Below are 18,248 nucleotides of genomic sequence, written 5' to 3' on the forward strand. Positions count from 1 at the left end.
ATTGCGTAAGAGTTGACGGGTGCAATCATACCAGCACAAATGCACCTGATCCCATCAGAACTTCGTAGTTAAGCATGCTTGGGCGAGAGTAGTACTAGGATGGGTGACCTCTTAGGAAGTGCTCGTGTTGCACCCTTCCCATTTTATATTTCATGTAATTTTTTTCTTTAAACATCGTTTAACTAATTAGTTATTTACATTTTACAAAATAAATATCTTGAAATGTTATTTGGTCAAATTTAATTTCAAATTCAAGGCGCAAGACCGATAAGGGGTAACCTATATATACATAGAATGCACAAGAATTGATGGGTGCGATTATACCAGCACTATTGTACCGAATCCCATCTGAACTGCCTAGTTAAGAGTGCTTGGGCAAGTGCGATAAGGGGTAGCCTTTATATAAACAGAATGCACAAGAACTGATGTGTTAGATCATACCAAAGCTAACGCACTAGATCCCATCAGAACTCCACAGTTAAGAGTGCTTGGGCGAGAGTTGTACTATGATGGGTGACCTCCTAGGAAATCCTCGTGTTGTACCCCTCCCATTTTCTATTTCATGTAAATTTTTTATAGTTTAACTAATTATCTATTTGCGTTTTACGAAATAAATCACTTGAAACGTTATTTGGTCGAATTTGAATTCAAATTCAAGGCGCAAGTTCGATAAGGGGTAGCCTTTATATAAATAGATTGCGCAAGAGTTGACGGGTGTGATCATACTAGCACTAATGGAATGGAGCCCATCAAAACTCCGTAGTTAAGCTTGCTCGGGCGAGAGTAATACTAGGATGGGTGACCTCCTGGGAGGTCCTCGTGCTGCACCCCTCCCATTTTATGTTTCCTATAATTTTTTTCTTTAAACATCGATTAACTAATTAATTTTTTGCGTTTTACGAAATAAAACACTTGAAACGTTATTTGGTCGAATTTGAATTCAAATTCAAGGCGCAAGTACGATATGGGATATCCTTTATATAAACAGAATGCACAAGAACTAATGGGTGAGATCATACGAACACTAATGCACCGGATCCCAGAGTTGTACTAGGATGGGTAACCTCCTAGGAAGTTCTCGTGTTGCACCCCTCCCATTTTATATTTCGTGTAATTTTTTTTAAAACATAGTTTAACTAATTAGTTATTTTCATTTTACGAAATAAATCACTAGAAACGTTATTTGGTCGAATTTGAATTAAATTCAAAGCGCAAGTGCGATAAGGGGCAGCCTTCATATAAATAGAATGAACAAGAGTTGACTGGTGCGATGATACTAGCACTAATGCACCGGATCCCATCAGAACTCTGCAGTTAAGCATGCTCGGGCGAGAGTAGTACTAGGATGGTCGACCTCTTGGGATGTCCTCGTGTTGCACACCTCCCATTTTATGTTTCATGTAATTTTTTTCTTTAAACATTGTTTAACTAATTAGTTATTTGCGTTTTACGAAATAAATCACTTGAACTGTTATTTGGTCAAATTTGAATTCAAATTCAAGGCGCAAGTGCGATAAGGGTAGCCTTTATACGAAAAGAATGCCCAAGAACTGATGGGTGCCATCATACCGGCACTAATGCATCGGATCCCATCAGAACAATGCAGTTAAGAGTGCTTGGGCGAGAGTTGTATTAGGATGGGTGACCTTCTAGGAAGTCCTCGTGTTGCACCCCCCTAATTTATATTTCAAGTAGATTTTTTTTAAATATATTTTAACAAATTAGTTATTTACGTTTTACGAAAAAAATCACTTGAAACGGTATTTGGTAGAATTTGAATTCAAATTCGAGACGCATGTGCGATAAGGGGTAGCCTTTATATAAATAGAATGCGCAAGAGTTGATAAGTGTGATCATACCCTCAATAATGCACCGAATCCCATCAGAACTCCGCATTTAAGCATGCTTGGGCGAGAGTAGTACTAGAATGGGTGACATCCTGGAATGTCCTCGTGTTGCACCACTCCTATTTGATATTTGATGTAAGTTTTTTTAAACATTGTTTAACTAATTAGTTATTTGCGTTTTACGAAATAAATCACTTGAAACATTATTCGGTCGAATTTGAATTCAAATTCGAGGCGCAAGTGCAATAAGGTATAGCCTTTATATAAATAGAATTCGTAAAAGTTGACGGGTGTGACCATACCAGCTTTAATGCAGAGGATCCCATCAGAACTCTGCAGTTAATCGTGCTTGGGTAAGAGTCGTACTAGGATGGGTGACATCCTGGGAAGTCCTCGTGTTGCATCCCTCCCATTTTATTTTTCATGTAATTTTTTTCTTTAAACATCATTTAACTAATTAGTTATTTGCATTTTACGAAATAAATCACTTGAAACGTTATTTGGTCGAATTTGATATAAAATTCGTGGTACAGGTGCGATAAGGGGTAGCCTTCATATAAATAGAATGCGCAAGAGTTGACGGGCGTGATCATACCATCACTAATGCACCAGATCCCATCAGAACTCTGCAGTTAAGCGTATGCGGGCAAAAATAGTACTAGGATGGGTGACTTCCTAGGAAGTTTTTGTGTTGCACCCCTCCCGTTTTATATTTCATTGATTTTTTTCTTTAAACATCACTTAACTAATTAGTTTTTTGTGTTTTACGAAATATATCTCTCAAAACGTTGTTTTCTTGAATTCAAATTCAAATTCGAGGGGCAAGTGCGATAAAGAGAATCCTTTATATAAATAGAATGCGCTTGAGTTGCCGGGTGCGATTATACCAGTGCTAATGCTCCGGATCCCATCAGAACTCTGTAGTTAAGCGTCCCTTGGCGAGAGTAATGCTAGGATGGGTGACCTCCTGGAAAGTCCTCGTGTTGCACCCCTCCCTTTTTATATTCCATGTAATTTTTTTAAATATAATTTAACTAATTACTTATTATCATTTTACAAAATAAATTACTTGAAACGTTATTTGGTCGAATTTGAATTCAAATTCGAAGAGGAAGTGCGATAAGGGGTAGCCTTCATATAAATAGGTTGCGCAAGAGTTGACGGGTGCGATCATACCAGCACTAATGCATCGGGACCAATCGAAGCTCCCAAGATAAGCGAGCCTAGGCGAGAGAAGTACTAGGATGGTGACCTCCTAGGAAGTCCTCGTGTTGCACCCTTCCCATTTATATTTTATGTAAGGTTTTTTAAAAAATGTTTACCTAATTAGTTATTTGCATTTTACTAAATAAATCACTTGAAACATTATTTGGTCGAATTTGAATTCAAAGTCATGGCGCAAGGGCAATAAGGGGTAGCCTTTATATAAGTAGATTGCGTAAGAGTTGATAGGTGTGATCATACGAACACTAATAGACCGAATCCTATCAGAACCCCGCAATCAATCATGCTTGGGGTAGAGTAGTACAAGGATGGGTGACCTCCTGGGATGTACTCGTGTTGCACCCCTCCCATTTTATATTTCATGTAACTTTTTTTTAAACATCGTTTAACTAATTACTTATTTGCGTTTAACGAAATAAATCACTTGAAATGTTATTTGGTTTAATTTGAATTAAAATTCGAGGTGCAAGTGTGATATGGGGTAGCTTTTATATAAATAGAAGGCGCAACAGTTGACGGGTATGATCATACCCTCACTAATGCACTGATCCCATCAGAACTCCGCAGTTAAGCGTGCCTGGGCGATAGTAGTACTAGGATGGGTGACCTCTGGGAAATTCCTCGTGTTGCACCCCTCTAAATTTTATATTTCATGTAATTTTTTTAAACATAATTGAGCTAATTACTTATTAGCATTTTACGAAATAAATCACTGGAATGTTATTTGGTCGAATTTGAATTCAAATTCGAAGCGGAAGTGTGATAAGGGGTAGCCTTTGTATAAATAGATTGCGCAAGAGTTGACGAGTGAAAATATACCAGCACTAATGCACCAGGTCCAAACAGAACTCTCCAAATAAACGTGCCTAGGCGAGAGTAGTACTAGGATGGGTGACCTCTTGAGAAGTCCTCGTGTTGCACCCCTCCCATTTATATTTTATGTAATTTTTTTTAAAAAACATTTACCTACTTAGTTATTTGCGTTTTATTAAATAAATCAGTTGAAACAGTATTTGGTTGAATTTGAATTCAAATTCGAGGCACAAGGGCGATAAGGGGTGGCCCTTATATAAGTAGATTGCGTAAGAGTTGATGGGTGTGATCATACCAGCACCAATGGACCGGATCCCATCAAAACTCCACAGTTAAGCATGCTTGGGAAAGAGTAGTACTAGGATGGGTGACCGCCTGGGAAGTAGTCGTGGTGCACCCCTCCCATTTTATATTTCATGTAATTTTTTAACTAATTAGTTATTTGCATTTAACGAAATAAATCACTTGCAACGTGATTTGGTCGAATTTGAATTCAAATTTGATGCGTAAGTGTGATATGGGGTAGCCTTTATATAAATTGAATGCGCAAGAGTTGACGGGTCCGATCATGCCCTCACTAATGCACCAGATCCCATCAGATTTCCGCAGTCAAGCATGCTTGGGCGAGAGTAGTACTAGGATGGGTGACCTCCTGGGAAGTCCATGTGTTGCCCCCTTCCCATTTTATATTTCATGTAATTTTTTTCTTTAAACATCGTTTAACTAATTAGTTATATGCGTTTTACGAAATAAATCACTTGAAGCATTATTTGGTTGAATTTGAATTCAAATTCGAGGTGCAAGTGCGATAAGGGGTAGCCTTTATATAAAACGAATGAGCAAGAGTTGACGGGGGCGACCATACCATCACTAATGCACTGGATCCCATCAAAACTCTGCGGTTAACCGTGCACGGGCAAAACTGGTACTAGCATGGTGACATCCAAGGAAGTCCTCGTGTTGCGCCCCAACCATTTTATTTTTCATTGAATTTTTTTTTTAAACATCACTTAACAAATTAGTTATTTGCGTTTCATGAAATATATCACTTGAAACGTTGCTTTTTCAAATTTGAATTCAAATTTGAGGCTCAAGTGCGATAAGGGGTAGCTTTATATAAATGGAATACGCAAGAGTTGATGGGTGCGATCATACCAGTACTAATGCTCAAAATCCCATCAGAACTCCGCAGTTAAGCATGCCTGGGCGAGAGTAGTACTAGGATGGGTGACCATCCTGGAAAGTCCTCGTGTTGCACCCATCCCATTTTATATTTCATGTAATTTTTTTAAACATAATTTAACTAATTACTTGTTAGCGTTTTACGAAATAAATCACTTGAAACATTATTTGTTCGAATTTAAATTCAAATTCGAGGCGCAAGTGCGATAAGGGGTAGCCTCTTTGTAAGTAGATTGCGTAAGAGTTGACAGGTGTGATCATACCAGCACTAATGCACCGAATCCCATCAGAACTTTGAATTTATACGTGGTTGGGTGAGAGTAGTACTAGGACGGGTGATCTCCCGGCAAGTCCTCGTATTGCACCCCTCTCATTTTATATTTCATGTAATTATTTTTGTTTTTTAGACATTGTTTACTAATTAGTTATTTGCATTTTATGAAATAAATCTCTTGAAACGCTGTTTGGTCGAATTTGAATTCAAATTCGAGGCGCAAGTGCGATAAGGGGTAGCTTTTACATAAAGAGATTGCACAAGAATTGACAGGTGCGATGCTACTAGCACTAATGCACCGAATCCCATCAGAACTCCGGAGTTAAGTGTGCTTGGAATAGAGTAGAATTAGGATGGGTGACCTCTTAGGAAATCCACATGTTGCACCCCTCTTGTTTTATATTTCATGTAATTTATTTTTAAACATAGTTTAAGTAATAAGTTATTTGCGTTTTTCAAAATAAATCACTTGAAACGTTATTTGGTCAAATTTGAATTCAATTTCGAGGCGCAAGTATGATAAGGAGTAGCCTTTATATAAATAGAATGCGCAAGAGTTGACGGGTGCGATCATACCAGCACTAATGCACTGGATCCTATCAGAACTCCGAAGTTAAGTGTGCTTGGGCGAGAGTAGTGCTAGGATGGGTGATCTCCCAGCAAGTCCCTGTGTTGCACCCTTCCCATTTTATATTGCATGTAATTTTTTTTTAAACAAAGTTTAACTAATTAGTTATTTGCGTTTACGAAATAAATCGCTTGAAACGTTATTTGGTCGAATTTCAATTCAAATTTGAGGCCCAAGGGCGATAAGGGGTAGCTTTTACATAAATAGATTGTGCAAGAGTTGACGAGTGCGATGCTACCAGCACTAATACACCGGATCCCATCAGAACTCCGAAGGTAAGCATGCTTGGCTGAGAGTAGTACTAGGATGGGTGACCTCCTGGGAACTCCTCGTGTTGCACCCCTCCCATTTTATAATTCATGTAATTGTTTTCTTAAAAGATCGTTTAACTAATTAGTTATTTGTGTTTTACGAAATAAATCACTTGAAATGTTATTTCGTCGAATTTGACTTCAAATTCAAGGCGCAAGAGGGATAAGGGGTACCCTTTATATAAATGGAATGCGCAAGAACTGATGGGTGCGATAATTCCAGCACTATTGCACCGAATCCCATCAGAACTCCGCAGCTAAGCGTGCTTGGGCGAGAGTAGCACTGGGATTGGTGACCTCCTGGGAAGTCCTCGTGTTGCACCCCTCCCGTTTTATATTTCGTGTATTTTTTTAAACATAGTTTAACTAATTAGGTATTTACGTTTTATGAAATAAATCACTTGAAACATTATTTGGTCGAATTTGAATTCAAATTCGAGGCGCAAGTACAGTAAGGGGTAGTCTTTATATAAATAGAGTGCGCAGGAGTTGACGGGTGCGAACATACCAGCACTAATGTACCGGTTCCCATCAGAACTCCGTAGTTAAGCGTGCTTAAGGTAGAGTTGTACTAGGATGGGTGACCTCCTGGGAAGTCCTCGTGTTGCACCCCTCCCATTTTATATTTCATGTAATTTATTTTTAAACATTGTTTAACTAATTAGTTATTTGCGTTTTACGAAATAAATCACTTGAAACATTATTTGGATGAATTTGAATTCAAATTCGAGGCGCAAGTACGATAAGGGGCAGGCTTTATATAAATAGAATGTGCAAGAGTTGACGGGTGTGATCATACCAGCACTAATGCGCCAGATCTGTAACAGCCTGGTTTTGGGCCTAGTCGAAATAGTGGTTTCGAAACCACTTTTTCAGTGCTAGAGAAATTATTTTTAATGTTATTTTATGCGTTATAGCATGATTATATAGGTGCATGAACAATTTGGTGAATTAATTTTAACGTTTGTGAGTATAATTGCGAAAAAGGACTAAATCGCATAAAGGGCAAAAGTTATGTTTTCTTACCCAAATGTGTTAAATAGCTAGAGAAGCATAATTGGAGGTCTTTAAAGTGCAAATATACCCTTAAATATAGGTTGGTCAGCCATAGACACAAAGATAAGACAATTTTCAAAGTTAGGTGGAATTTGGTGGCTTATTTGACTAAAAAGAAAATAAAATAAAGAGGGAATGATATCTTTTTTTCTCATCTCTTTCTCCACCAAAAATACCAGAAAAGAGGGGATTTTTGAAGCTTTAAAATTTCATCTAGGTTATCCTCTTGCAAGTAAGTGATTTTGATGACTTTTCTTGATGATTTTTACTTTTTTGGGACCCCTAAAGCTTAATCTAGTTATTGAGGGGACTATTTGCAAAATGGTTGAGACTTTAGGGTTTTTACATGAAAGCATGTGTGTTTTTAACTGAAATTTTATGGAAGAATATGAGTCTTGGTTGTGTAATAAACAACTCTTGTGAAAGGATTTTCATGGAAAACACCTAAAAGGGCCATTTTGTAAAAGTTATAAAATAGGTTGTAATTGTGTGAAATAGTGGAAATTTGGGGTTTTCATAAGAGTAATAATTGGTCGTCTAGGCTTGGATAATAAGGAGATTCGATAAAAATTAATTTCTGGGCCTAAGGGTAAAATGGTCATTTTGTGAAATCTTAGGGGCAAAATGGTCATTTTGCCAAAAATGTAAATTTTGATTGTCCAAATTTATTTAGTGATTAAATGAGTGAATTTCATCATGTTAGATCAAGAAAATCGAGATTTGGGCTTAAATCGAGAAAGTGCATGGTTAAGGACAAAAAGAGAATAATTAGCCAAAATTGCATTTGAGGTAAGTCCGTGTGATTAAATGAGCATGATATTTATGTCATTGTTATTATACTTGAAAATCTATCTTGCCATGATTGTATTAAAGTTTATGTTGATGATATTGTATATGAGAAAATGATGTCAAATGTAAATAACATTTATGTGTTGATTGAATGCTTGAAGATTGGATGGAATATGATATTCCATTGAAATGAGTAAGTTGTATGTAAATCATACAACTACATTGTTATTATATGTGTTTAAATTGATATAGCATGAATTGCTTGGTTGTGGAAATGATTATGTATGATGAATATTGAGATAGTAGAGTTCCCGTATGAACCTTAAGAAACAATTCGGATATTCATGCAATGACATTCGAGTTATTTGTGTGCTAGTGTAAGACATGTCTGGGACATGACATCGGCATTGAGACGAGCGCTAGTGTAAGACATGTCTGGGACATGCATTGGCCTCGAGATGTAAGCCAGTGTGAGACATATCCGGAACTTACATCGGCTACGAGATGTGTCAGTGTAAGACCATGTCTGGGACATGGCATCGGCACGGATATGTGAGAGCTAGTGTAAGACCATGTCTAGGACATGGCATCGGCCTCAATTTTGATAGGCAGTGTAAGACCATGTCTGAGACATGGCATCAGCATTATACCCTATGTTTGAGGTTTAGTGAATATCCGATAGCTTCCCAAATGGTTCAACGGTGAGAGTTACGGTTTAAGCTAAATGAGAAAGGTTATGACCATATTGTGAGTGGTATAGGTACTTACATGAAATTGATGAGATGTGAATTCAATTAATGTTATATGATTAGTAAGGAATGAATATGAGCATGTTGAGTAACACAGGTATGTATGCCAAGCTCACGAGAAATGATTTTAGTTTATGATGAACATTTGGTGAAGATGTAAATAGTTAATTCATGCTTATGAGAATGATTTTGTGATGACCTTGTGATTATAGATCTATACTTATGATGTATGAATATGTAACCTTACGAATGTGGTGAAAATGAATTAATATGGTGTGATAAACTTAGTATCGTTAATTTACACTAAAACAGTTTTGGATAGCAGCCATAGTCCGACTTTGAAAATCCACCAAAAATTGTGGAAATTGAGTTAGAGGCTGAATAAAATATGAAATTAAATCCTAATTAGTCTAGTTTCACATAGAAGAAACGATGTAAGAAAAAGAGTTTCATATTATGAAATATTTAAATTGTTGTGAGACAAAGTCAGATGACTTCGAAATCCCCTATTCTGATTTAAGAAAATCATTGAAAATTGTAAAAAAATATTTATGGGTTATAATTTATATGCTTAGAATTACTAATGAGTATATTTTCAATAGAAATAGAAGGGAACATCATCTGAGTCCCGTATTATGAGATAATTAATTTTTAGTGAAGATGGGTCGGAACTATCAAACAACAAAAAAGGGGTAACTTTAAGGAATAAACTATACTAATTGGCTAGCCAAAAATTCTAAAAATTTTATAGTAAGAAGATATGTGAGTCTAGTTTCAGGAAAAATTAGAGTAACTTAATTTGGAGTTCCGTAGCTCCAGATATAAATAATTTAGTGACTATGGCTCGAGAAAATAGCTTGGTTGGAACATGAGTAAAAATGCAAATAGGGTTGTATTACCATGAGAAGCAAGTTGATAAATTACTTATTATTTTCATGTAATTTATTTTTAAACATAGTTTAAGTAATTAGTTATTTGCATTTTACTAAATAAATTACTTGAAACGTTATTTAGTCAAATTTGAATTCAAATTTGAGGCGCAAGTGCGATAAGGGGTAGCCTTTATATAAATAGAATGCGCAAGAGTTGACGGGTGCGATCATTCCAGTACTAATGTACCGGATCTCATCAGAACTCCACAGTTAAGCGTGCTTGGGCTAGAGTTGTACTCGGATGGGTGACCTCCTGGGAAGTCCTCGGGTTGCACCCTTCCCCTTTTATATTTCATGTAATTTTTTTAAACATTGTTTAACTAATTAGTTATTTGTGATTTATGAAATAAATCGCTTGAAATGTTACTTGGTCGAATTTGAATTTAAATTTGAGGCGCAAGTGCGATAAGGGGTAGCCTTTACATAAATGGATTGCGCAAGAGTTGACGGGTTAGATTATACCAGCACTAATGCACCGAATCCCATCAAAACTCCGCAGTTAAGCATGCTTGGGCTAGAGTAGTACTAGGATGGGTGGCCTCCTGGGAAGTCCTCATGTTGCACCCCTCCCATTATATATTTCGTGTAATTTTTTTGTGTTTTAAACATTTTTTAACTATTTAGTTATTTGCGTTTACGAAATAAATCGCTTGAAATGTTATTTGGTCGAATTTGAATTCAAATTTGAGGCACAAGTATGATAAGGGGTAGCTTTTACATAAATAGATTGCGCAAGAGTTGACGGGTGCGATGCTACTAGAACTAATGCACCAGATCCCATTCGAACTCCGAAGGTAAGCGTGCTTGGCTGAGAGTAGTATTTGTATGGGTGACCTCCTAGGAAGTCCTCGTGTTGCACCCCTCTTATTTTATATTTCGTGTAATTTTTTTTAACATCGTTTAACTAATTAGTTATTTGCGTTTTTCGCAATAAATCACTTGAAACGTTATTTGATCAAATTTGAATTCAAATTCGAGGCACAAGTGCGATAAGAGGTAGCCTTTATATAAATAGATTGCGCAAGAGTTGACGGGTTAGATTATACTAGCACTAATGCACCAGATCCCATCAAAACTCCATAGTTAAGCGTGCTTGGGCGAGAGTAGTACTAGGATGGGTGATCACCTGGGAAGTCCTCGTGTTGCACCTCTCCCATTTTATATTTCATGTAATTTTTTTATTTTTTAAACATTGTTTAATTAATTAGTTATTTGTGTTTTATGAAATAAATCGCTTGAAACATTACTTGGTCGAATTTGAATTCAAATTTGAGGCGCAAGTGCGAGAAGGGGTAGCCTTTACATAAATAGATTGCGCAAGAGTTGACAGGTGCGATGATACTAGCTCTAATGCATCGGATCCCATTAGAACTCTCCAGTTAAATGTGCTTGAGAGAGAGTAGTACTAGGATGGGTGACCTCCTAGGAAGTCCTCGTGTTGCACCCTCTCATTTTATATTTTATGTAATTTTTTTAACATCGTTTAACTAATTAGTTATTAGCGTTTTACGAAATAAATCACTTGAAACGTTATTTGGTTGAATGTGATTTCAAATTCGAGGCACAAGTGCGATAAGGGGTAGCTTTTATATAAATAGATTGCGCAAGAGTTGACGAGTTAGATTATACTAGCACTAATGCACCAGATCCCATCAAAACTCTGCAGTTAAGCGTGCTTGGGCGAGAGCAGTACTAGGATGGGTGATCTCCTGGGAAGCCCTCGTGTTGCACCCCTCCCGTTTTATATTTCATGTATTTTTTTTTGTTTTTTAAACATTGTTTAACTAATTAGTTATTTGTGTTTTACGAAAAAATCACTTGAAATGTTATTTGGTCGAAATTCAATTCAAATTTGAGGCGCAAGTGCGAAAAGGGGTAGCCTTTACATAAATGATTGCGCAAGAGTTAACGTGTGCGATGATACCAGCACTAATGCACCGGATCCCATTAGAACTCCACAGTTAAGCATGCTTAGGCAAGAGTAGCACTGGGACGGGTGATCTCTTGGGAATTCCTCGTGTTGCACCCCTCCCATTTTATATTTCATGTAATTTATTTTTAAACATCGTTTAACTAATTAGTTATTTACGTTTTACAAAATAAAACACTTGAAACATTATTTGGTTGAATTTGAATTCAAATTCGAGGCGCAAGTGCGATAAGGGATAGCCTTTATATAAATATAATGCGCAAGAGTTGATAGGTGCGATCATATAAGCACTATTGCACCCGAACCCATCAGAACCCCGTAGTTAAGCGTGCCTGGGCTACAGTTGTACTAGGATGTGTGACCTCCTGGGAAGTTCTCATGTTGCACCCCTCCTATTTTATATTTCATGTAATTTATTTTTAAACATAGTTTAAGTAATTACTTATTTGTGTTTTACGAAATAAATTACTTGAAACGTTATTTAGTCGAATTTGAATTCAAATTCGAGGCGCAAGTGCGATAAGGGGTAGCCTTTATATGAATAGAATGCGTGAGAGTTGACGTGTGCGATCATACCAGTACTAATGTACCGGATCCCACCAGAACTCCAAAGTTAAGCATGCTTGGGCTAGAGTTGTACTCGGATGGGTGACCTCCTGGGAAGTCCTCGTGCTGCACCCCTCCCATTTTATATTTCATGTAATTTTTTTAAACATCGTTTAACTAATTAGTTATTTTCATTTTACAAAATAAATCACTTGAAATGTTATTTGGTCAAATTTGAATTCCTATTAGAGGCGCAAATGCGATAAGGGGTAGCCTTTATATAAATAGAGTGCACGAGAGTTGACGGGTTAGATTATACCAGCACTAATGCACCGAATCCCATCAAATCTCTGCAGTTAAGCGTGCTTGGGCTAGAGTAGTACTAGGATGGATGACCTCATGGGAAGTCTTCGTGTTGCACCCCTCCCATTATATATTTCATGTAATTTTTTTGTGTTTTAAACATTGTTTAACTAATTAGTTATTTGCGTTTACGAAATAAATCGCTTGAAACGTTATTTGGTCGAATTTGAATTCAAATTTGAGGCGCAAGTGCGATAAGGGGTAGCTTTTACATAAATAGATTGCGCAAGAGTTGATGGGAGCGATGCTACCAGCACTAATGAACCGGATCCCATAAGAACTCCGAAGGTAAGCGTGCTTGGCTGAGAGTAGTATTAGGATGGGTGACCTCCTTGGAATTCCTCGTGTTGCACCCCTCTTATTTTATATTTCATGTAATTTTTTTAACATTGTTTAACTAATTAGTTATTTGCGTTTTTCAAAATAAATCACTTGAAACGTTATTTGATCAAATTTGAATTCAAATTCGAGGCACAAGTGTGATAAGGGGTAGCCTTTATATAAATAGATTGCGCAAGAGTTGACGGGTTAGATTATACTAACCCAAATGCACCAGATCCCATCAAAACCCCGTAGTTAAGCGTGCTTGGGTGAGAGCAGTACTACGATGGGTGATCTCCTGGGAAGCCCTCGTGTTGCACCGCTCCCATTTTATATTTCATGTAATTGTTTTACTTTTAAACATTGTTTAACTAATTAGTTATTTGTGTTTTATGAAATAAATCGTTTGAAACGTTACTTGGTCGAATTTGAATTCAAATTTGAGGCGCAAGCGTGATAAGGGGTAGCCTTTACATAAATAGATTGCGCAAGAGTTGACGGGTGCGATGATACTAGCACTAATGAATCGGATCCCATTAGAACTCTGCAGTTAAATGTGCTTGGCTGAGAGTAGTACTAGGATGGGTGACCTCCTGGGAAGTCCTCGCGTTGCACCCCTCCCATATTATATTTTATGTAATTTTCTTAACATCGTTTAACTAATTAGTTATTTGTGTTTTACGAAATAAATCGCTTGAAACGTTATTCGGTTGAATTTGATTTCAAATTTGAGGCACAAGTGCAATAAGGGGTAGCTTTTATATAAATAGATTGCGCAAGAGTTGACGAGTTAGATTATACCAGCACTAATGCACCGGATCCCATCAAAACTCTGCAGTTAAACGTGCTTGGGTGAGAGTTGTACTAGGATGGTGATCTCTTGGGAAGTCCTCGTGTTACACCCCTCCCATTTTATATTTCGTGTAATTTTTTTGTTTTTTGGACATTGTTTAACTAATTAGTTATTTTTGTTTTACGAAAAAAATCGCTTGAAACGTTATTTGGTCAAATTTGAATTCAAATTTGAGGCAAAAGTGCGAAAAGGGGTAGCCTTTACATAAATAGATTGCGCAAGAGTTGACGTGTGCGATGATACCAGCACTAATGCACCGGATCCCATTCGAACACGACAGTTAAGTGTTCTTAGCAAGAGTAGTACTGGGACGGGTGATCTCTTGGGAATTCCTCGTGTTGCACCCCTCCCATTTTATATTTCATGTACTTTATTTTTAAGCGTTGTTTAACTAATTAGTTATTTGCGTTTTACGAAATAAATCAGTTGAAACGTTATTCGGTTGAATTTGAATTCAAATTCAAGGCGCAAGTGCGATAAGGGTTTGCCTTTATACAAATATAATGTACAAGAGCTGACAGGGGCAATCATACAAGCACTAATGCACCCGATCCCATCAGAACTCCGTAGTTAAGCGTGCTCCAGCTAGAGTTGTACTAGGACGGGTGACTTCTTGGGAAGTCCTCGTGTTGAAGCCCTCCTATTTTATATTTCATGTAATTTATTTTTAAACATAGTTTAAGTAATTAGTTATTTGCATTTTACGAAATAAATTACTTGAAACGTTATTTAGTCAAATTTGAATTCAAATTCGAGGCGCAAGTGCGATAAGATATAGCCTTTATATAAATAGAATGTGCAAGAGTTGACAGGTGCGATCATACCAGTACTAATGTACCGGATCCCGTCAGAACTCCGCAGTTAAGCGTTCTTGGGCTAGAGTTGTACTCGGATGGGTGACTTCCTAGGAAGTCCTTGGGTTGCACCCTTCCCATTTTATATTTCATGTAATTTTTTTAAACATTGTTTAACTAATTAGTTATTTGTGTTTTATGAATTAAATCGCTTGAAATGTTACTTGGTCGATTTTGAATTCAAATTTGAGGTGCAAGTGCGATAAGGGGTAGCCTTTACATAAATAGATTGCGCAAGAGTTGACGGGTGCGATGATACTAGCACTAATGCATCGGATCCCATTAGAACTCTGCAGTTAAATGTACTTGGCTGAGAGTAGTACTAGGATGGGTGACCTCCTGGGAATTCCTCGTGTTGCACCCCTCCCATTTTCTATTTTATGTAATTTTTTAACATCGTTTAACTAATTAGTTATTTGCGTTTTACGAAATAAATCACTTGAAACGTTATTCTGCTGAATTTGATTTCAAATTTGAGGCACATGTGACAGCCCAAAATTGACCCTAGTCGGGATGTGGTTTCGGGACCAAAAAACCGAGGAATAAAAATAATTTAAAATTTATTTTGATGCCTATGATATGTGTTAAATTGTGTGTGACATTTTGATGATTTGATTTAGTGTTATAAATGTGAATTTCACTAGAAAGGGCCTAGTAGTAAACTTTGAAAGTATGATAGGAAATGTGTGATGACTAATTAAAGCATGCATGCAAAACAATGGACTTGCATGTCAAATACCCCTTTTTATAGGTGGTGGCGGCCATGGCAAGAGAGGATGGGCAAAACATGTCATAAACATGTTTTGTTGGTGCATTAGGGAGAAATAATAAACAAAGGAGTATGGGTAAGAAGAGAATGAAAAAAAATGTGTGTGAGTGTGGTATTCCCCATTGTCGTGAGTTGTAGAGAAAGAAAGAAAAAATTTGTTCATCCTTTCTTTGAGCCAAAACTAAGGAAGAGGGAGGATTTTGCTCCATTTTTGGTTTAGAAGAGATCTAGAAGGAGATTTGGCTATACTTGCATCAAGATTAAGGTATGTTTGAGGTTGTGTCATGAGATTCATGCATGTTTTAGTTGCTAACTTGATGTTCATGTTAGCCCATGGTCCAAATCCTTGTTGTGCCATGGAAATGGTATTTGGCCAAGGTTGATATTGTGTTAAAGCCATTGCATGCTAAATGTGAAGCTTGTTGATGATGCATGCAATGATGGATTGACTACTCTTGAAATTTCTTTTAGCATTCTTGAGTAAGACATTGAATCCTTTGTTTAACCATGACCAAAAAATTAAAAGGGTATGGTGTGTGATGTATTCGGCCATGGTATGCTCATGAGCATGGTTTATGCTTCTTGCATGTTAGTTAAAATTTGTGTTTTGGATGGTTATGGACACCTTGAAATTCGGCCTTGCACCTATATGTGTATATATGTTTGCACATGATGTTTTGGTTATGAAGTAAGTGATAAATATGTTTGTTTAAAGAAGAAAGTGTTGAAGAATGTTTGTGAAATTGCATGTACATTCGGCCTAGTACACATATGATGTGAAAATCTTGCAATTTATTGTTGATTTTGTGCAAGTATGACTAAGTATAATCGGCCACATGAGGGGAATTATTGTGCATGCATTCGGTTAGAGGCAAGCTTAATGGTGCCTATTCTTGACTTTGGTAATCGGCTACCTTGTTGTGAGCTAAGGCCGAATGTGTACGTAATTAAAGAAAATTGACTAAAGTGCTTAGTTATGTGATGTTGAGTCAATGATGTGTGTATTCGGCCAAGGCTAGCAAGCGAGACTTTAATAAATTGAATTTGTTTGAATTAGCTCAAGAGCTTAGAGGGCCACAATTGGATAAGGGGAAGGAAAAAGTGATCGAATAGCCGTTGAAGCCGTTCGACAACATCCGAGGTAAGTCTTCAAGTAATGACCCTACTTGAATTATGTGAAATGAAATTATGGATGTGTAATGATTACTAATATACGTGTGTATGAGTATTTGAATGGTACCGGGCTAAGTCCCCAAGGCAATTACGCTAGTGATTATATTTGTGTTTGAGCCTTAGTAACGAAAATGAAACATGAATGTGTAATGATTATGGATGTATGTGTGCATGAGCAATTGAATGATATCCGGTTAAGACCTGAAGGCAATTGTGCTAGTGACTTTATCCGGGCTAATACCAAGGCATTCGTGCAAGTTGTTATATCGGGCTAATACCGAAGGCATTTGTGCGAGTCGTTATATCCGGCTAAGACCAAGGCATTCGATGCGTGTGGTTATATCCGGTTGTATTCAAGAAGCTTGGGTTGAAGGTGAGCGTTGGTTGCTGTAATACATTTAATTACTACGCCGAAAAGCCCAAAGGATAAGGTATGTTTACATGTGCAATGGAAAAGTCGATACGTTTGAATAATATTCGTCAATCGACTAACGAATTTTCAGCTCTTGAATTGGTTGATATCTTGTGAATGTATATGTTGATGAAGTGTGAAGTAAGTATGATTATGTGAATGTGTATAAATGAAATGATTCATTTGGCTATGTGAATGTAATGCTTTAGTTAAAGCCGATTTCATTGCTTGAGATTTACTAAGCATAAACATGCTTACCCGCTGCTTTGGCTCTCTGTTTTATAGATTTTGCTCGCTAGCGATCGGATTCGGGATCATTGAAGTGAAGTCATCCACACTATCAAACCCCCTTTGGTACTCTTTTAGTTGAACTTTGGATATGGCATGTATAGGACTACCCTCGGTTGTTTTCAAGTGCTTTTGTGATGTATATGTGTACGGCCATGCGAAAATGGTTCGTAAAAGTGGAGTACGAATTAGACCATTTGTGGTTTGTAATTTTATATGGTTTCATGATGTTATTATGGATTGGAATGGGAGTGTTGGTCACATGATCAGCCATTTGAATGGCTAAACATGATCATAGGTGGACCTATGTATGACTAGACTATAGTTAGTCCATGGAAACTACAAAATAGGTAAGGCCTACCTTAAAACAGATGCTGCCAGTTGCAGTGACGTGGATGTGAAAAATCACCAAAATTTGTAGGAAGGGTATTAAATTGTGAATAAGTTATGCAAACGAACCTTGACGAGTCTATTTTCATATGAAAGTAACGAAACGATCATATGAACAGTATACCGAGAGATATTAAAGTTCTCGTGAGACAGGGCCAGAACGGTTTCTGGGTCCCCTGACGCGACTTTGAAAATTTACTATAAATTATCCAGAAAGAATTAGAAGTCATGCCTTATATGTGCAGATTCCGTTTTGAGTCTAGTTTCATTAGAAACAAACGGCACCAGTATTAAAGCCCTGTACAGAGAGATATTCAAGTTGTAACACGCGAAGGTCAGTGTAGTCGACCCCTGTAACATGGGTGACTTTAACTAATAAACTGTACCAATCGGCCCAACGAAAAATTCTAGAAATAAATCCATGGATGGATATATGAGTCTAAATTCAGGGAAAATTTACGGAATCAGTTTCCGAGTTTTGAAACTCAAGATATGATTTTTAAGGCGACAGTGACGCAGTTTTCCAGCCTGTCTAGAAATGCCA

General features: G+C 37.1%; 11 non-coding genes and 27 pseudogenes across 11 annotated transcripts; all 38 read left to right on the top strand.

Moving 5' to 3' along the window:
* The first annotated feature begins 17 nt into the window (after positions 1 to 17).
* Positions 18 to 136, top strand: LOC128287832 (5S ribosomal RNA). Its single transcript, XR_008278534.1, has one exon. It is a non-coding gene; the product is annotated as a 5S ribosomal RNA (ribosomal RNA).
* Positions 137 to 427: 291 nt separating this feature from the next.
* On the top strand, positions 428 to 546 carry LOC128288024 (5S ribosomal RNA; annotated as a pseudogene).
* A 166-nt stretch (positions 547 to 712) lies between these two features.
* LOC128288096 (5S ribosomal RNA) lies at positions 713 to 831 on the top strand (annotated as a pseudogene).
* Positions 832 to 1,263: 432 nt separating this feature from the next.
* On the top strand, positions 1,264 to 1,382 carry LOC128287951 (5S ribosomal RNA). Its single transcript, XR_008278653.1, has one exon. It is a non-coding gene; the product is annotated as a 5S ribosomal RNA (ribosomal RNA).
* Positions 1,383 to 1,555: 173 nt separating this feature from the next.
* Positions 1,556 to 1,674, top strand: LOC128288010 (5S ribosomal RNA; annotated as a pseudogene).
* Positions 1,675 to 1,845: 171 nt separating this feature from the next.
* LOC128288190 (5S ribosomal RNA) lies at positions 1,846 to 1,964 on the top strand (annotated as a pseudogene).
* A 171-nt stretch (positions 1,965 to 2,135) lies between these two features.
* LOC128288077 (5S ribosomal RNA) lies at positions 2,136 to 2,254 on the top strand (annotated as a pseudogene).
* Positions 2,255 to 2,428: 174 nt separating this feature from the next.
* LOC128287922 (5S ribosomal RNA) lies at positions 2,429 to 2,547 on the top strand. The gene has a single exon (XR_008278624.1). It is a non-coding gene; the product is annotated as a 5S ribosomal RNA (ribosomal RNA).
* A 173-nt stretch (positions 2,548 to 2,720) lies between these two features.
* On the top strand, positions 2,721 to 2,839 carry LOC128287997 (5S ribosomal RNA; annotated as a pseudogene).
* A 170-nt stretch (positions 2,840 to 3,009) lies between these two features.
* LOC128288246 (5S ribosomal RNA) lies at positions 3,010 to 3,127 on the top strand (annotated as a pseudogene).
* Positions 3,128 to 3,588: 461 nt separating this feature from the next.
* On the top strand, positions 3,589 to 3,706 carry LOC128288097 (5S ribosomal RNA; annotated as a pseudogene).
* Positions 3,707 to 3,876: 170 nt separating this feature from the next.
* Positions 3,877 to 3,995, top strand: LOC128288205 (5S ribosomal RNA; annotated as a pseudogene).
* A 170-nt stretch (positions 3,996 to 4,165) lies between these two features.
* On the top strand, positions 4,166 to 4,284 carry LOC128288104 (5S ribosomal RNA; annotated as a pseudogene).
* Positions 4,285 to 4,442: 158 nt separating this feature from the next.
* LOC128288041 (5S ribosomal RNA) lies at positions 4,443 to 4,561 on the top strand (annotated as a pseudogene).
* A 464-nt stretch (positions 4,562 to 5,025) lies between these two features.
* LOC128287998 (5S ribosomal RNA) lies at positions 5,026 to 5,145 on the top strand (annotated as a pseudogene).
* Positions 5,146 to 5,315: 170 nt separating this feature from the next.
* Positions 5,316 to 5,434, top strand: LOC128288132 (5S ribosomal RNA; annotated as a pseudogene).
* A 177-nt stretch (positions 5,435 to 5,611) lies between these two features.
* Positions 5,612 to 5,730, top strand: LOC128288155 (5S ribosomal RNA; annotated as a pseudogene).
* A 172-nt stretch (positions 5,731 to 5,902) lies between these two features.
* LOC128287937 (5S ribosomal RNA) lies at positions 5,903 to 6,021 on the top strand. The gene has a single exon (XR_008278639.1). It is a non-coding gene; the product is annotated as a 5S ribosomal RNA (ribosomal RNA).
* Positions 6,022 to 6,192: 171 nt separating this feature from the next.
* LOC128287867 (5S ribosomal RNA) lies at positions 6,193 to 6,311 on the top strand. The gene has a single exon (XR_008278569.1). It is a non-coding gene; the product is annotated as a 5S ribosomal RNA (ribosomal RNA).
* A 174-nt stretch (positions 6,312 to 6,485) lies between these two features.
* Positions 6,486 to 6,604, top strand: LOC128287887 (5S ribosomal RNA). The gene has a single exon (XR_008278589.1). It is a non-coding gene; the product is annotated as a 5S ribosomal RNA (ribosomal RNA).
* Positions 6,605 to 6,773: 169 nt separating this feature from the next.
* On the top strand, positions 6,774 to 6,892 carry LOC128288014 (5S ribosomal RNA; annotated as a pseudogene).
* Positions 6,893 to 9,964: 3,072 nt separating this feature from the next.
* Positions 9,965 to 10,083, top strand: LOC128287876 (5S ribosomal RNA). Its single transcript, XR_008278578.1, has one exon. It is a non-coding gene; the product is annotated as a 5S ribosomal RNA (ribosomal RNA).
* A 170-nt stretch (positions 10,084 to 10,253) lies between these two features.
* Positions 10,254 to 10,372, top strand: LOC128288090 (5S ribosomal RNA; annotated as a pseudogene).
* Positions 10,373 to 10,548: 176 nt separating this feature from the next.
* On the top strand, positions 10,549 to 10,667 carry LOC128288043 (5S ribosomal RNA; annotated as a pseudogene).
* A 170-nt stretch (positions 10,668 to 10,837) lies between these two features.
* LOC128288023 (5S ribosomal RNA) lies at positions 10,838 to 10,956 on the top strand (annotated as a pseudogene).
* A 177-nt stretch (positions 10,957 to 11,133) lies between these two features.
* Positions 11,134 to 11,252, top strand: LOC128288103 (5S ribosomal RNA; annotated as a pseudogene).
* A 168-nt stretch (positions 11,253 to 11,420) lies between these two features.
* On the top strand, positions 11,421 to 11,539 carry LOC128287991 (5S ribosomal RNA; annotated as a pseudogene).
* Positions 11,540 to 11,715: 176 nt separating this feature from the next.
* On the top strand, positions 11,716 to 11,834 carry LOC128288035 (5S ribosomal RNA; annotated as a pseudogene).
* Positions 11,835 to 12,006: 172 nt separating this feature from the next.
* On the top strand, positions 12,007 to 12,125 carry LOC128288256 (5S ribosomal RNA; annotated as a pseudogene).
* Positions 12,126 to 12,297: 172 nt separating this feature from the next.
* Positions 12,298 to 12,416, top strand: LOC128287930 (5S ribosomal RNA). Its single transcript, XR_008278632.1, has one exon. It is a non-coding gene; the product is annotated as a 5S ribosomal RNA (ribosomal RNA).
* A 170-nt stretch (positions 12,417 to 12,586) lies between these two features.
* LOC128288086 (5S ribosomal RNA) lies at positions 12,587 to 12,705 on the top strand (annotated as a pseudogene).
* A 176-nt stretch (positions 12,706 to 12,881) lies between these two features.
* Positions 12,882 to 13,000, top strand: LOC128287987 (5S ribosomal RNA; annotated as a pseudogene).
* A 464-nt stretch (positions 13,001 to 13,464) lies between these two features.
* On the top strand, positions 13,465 to 13,583 carry LOC128287928 (5S ribosomal RNA). Its single transcript, XR_008278630.1, has one exon. It is a non-coding gene; the product is annotated as a 5S ribosomal RNA (ribosomal RNA).
* A 169-nt stretch (positions 13,584 to 13,752) lies between these two features.
* Positions 13,753 to 13,870, top strand: LOC128288122 (5S ribosomal RNA; annotated as a pseudogene).
* A 177-nt stretch (positions 13,871 to 14,047) lies between these two features.
* LOC128288239 (5S ribosomal RNA) lies at positions 14,048 to 14,165 on the top strand (annotated as a pseudogene).
* A 175-nt stretch (positions 14,166 to 14,340) lies between these two features.
* On the top strand, positions 14,341 to 14,456 carry LOC128288191 (5S ribosomal RNA; annotated as a pseudogene).
* Positions 14,457 to 14,628: 172 nt separating this feature from the next.
* Positions 14,629 to 14,747, top strand: LOC128287914 (5S ribosomal RNA). Its single transcript, XR_008278616.1, has one exon. It is a non-coding gene; the product is annotated as a 5S ribosomal RNA (ribosomal RNA).
* A 170-nt stretch (positions 14,748 to 14,917) lies between these two features.
* Positions 14,918 to 15,036, top strand: LOC128287940 (5S ribosomal RNA). Its single transcript, XR_008278641.1, has one exon. It is a non-coding gene; the product is annotated as a 5S ribosomal RNA (ribosomal RNA).
* Positions 15,037 to 18,248: the final 3,212 nt, after the last annotated feature.

This window comes from Gossypium arboreum, unplaced genomic scaffold (assembly GCF_025698485.1).
Source record: "Gossypium arboreum isolate Shixiya-1 unplaced genomic scaffold, ASM2569848v2 Contig00169, whole genome shotgun sequence".
In the NCBI taxonomy this organism is placed as follows: Eukaryota; Viridiplantae; Streptophyta; class Magnoliopsida; order Malvales; family Malvaceae; genus Gossypium; species Gossypium arboreum.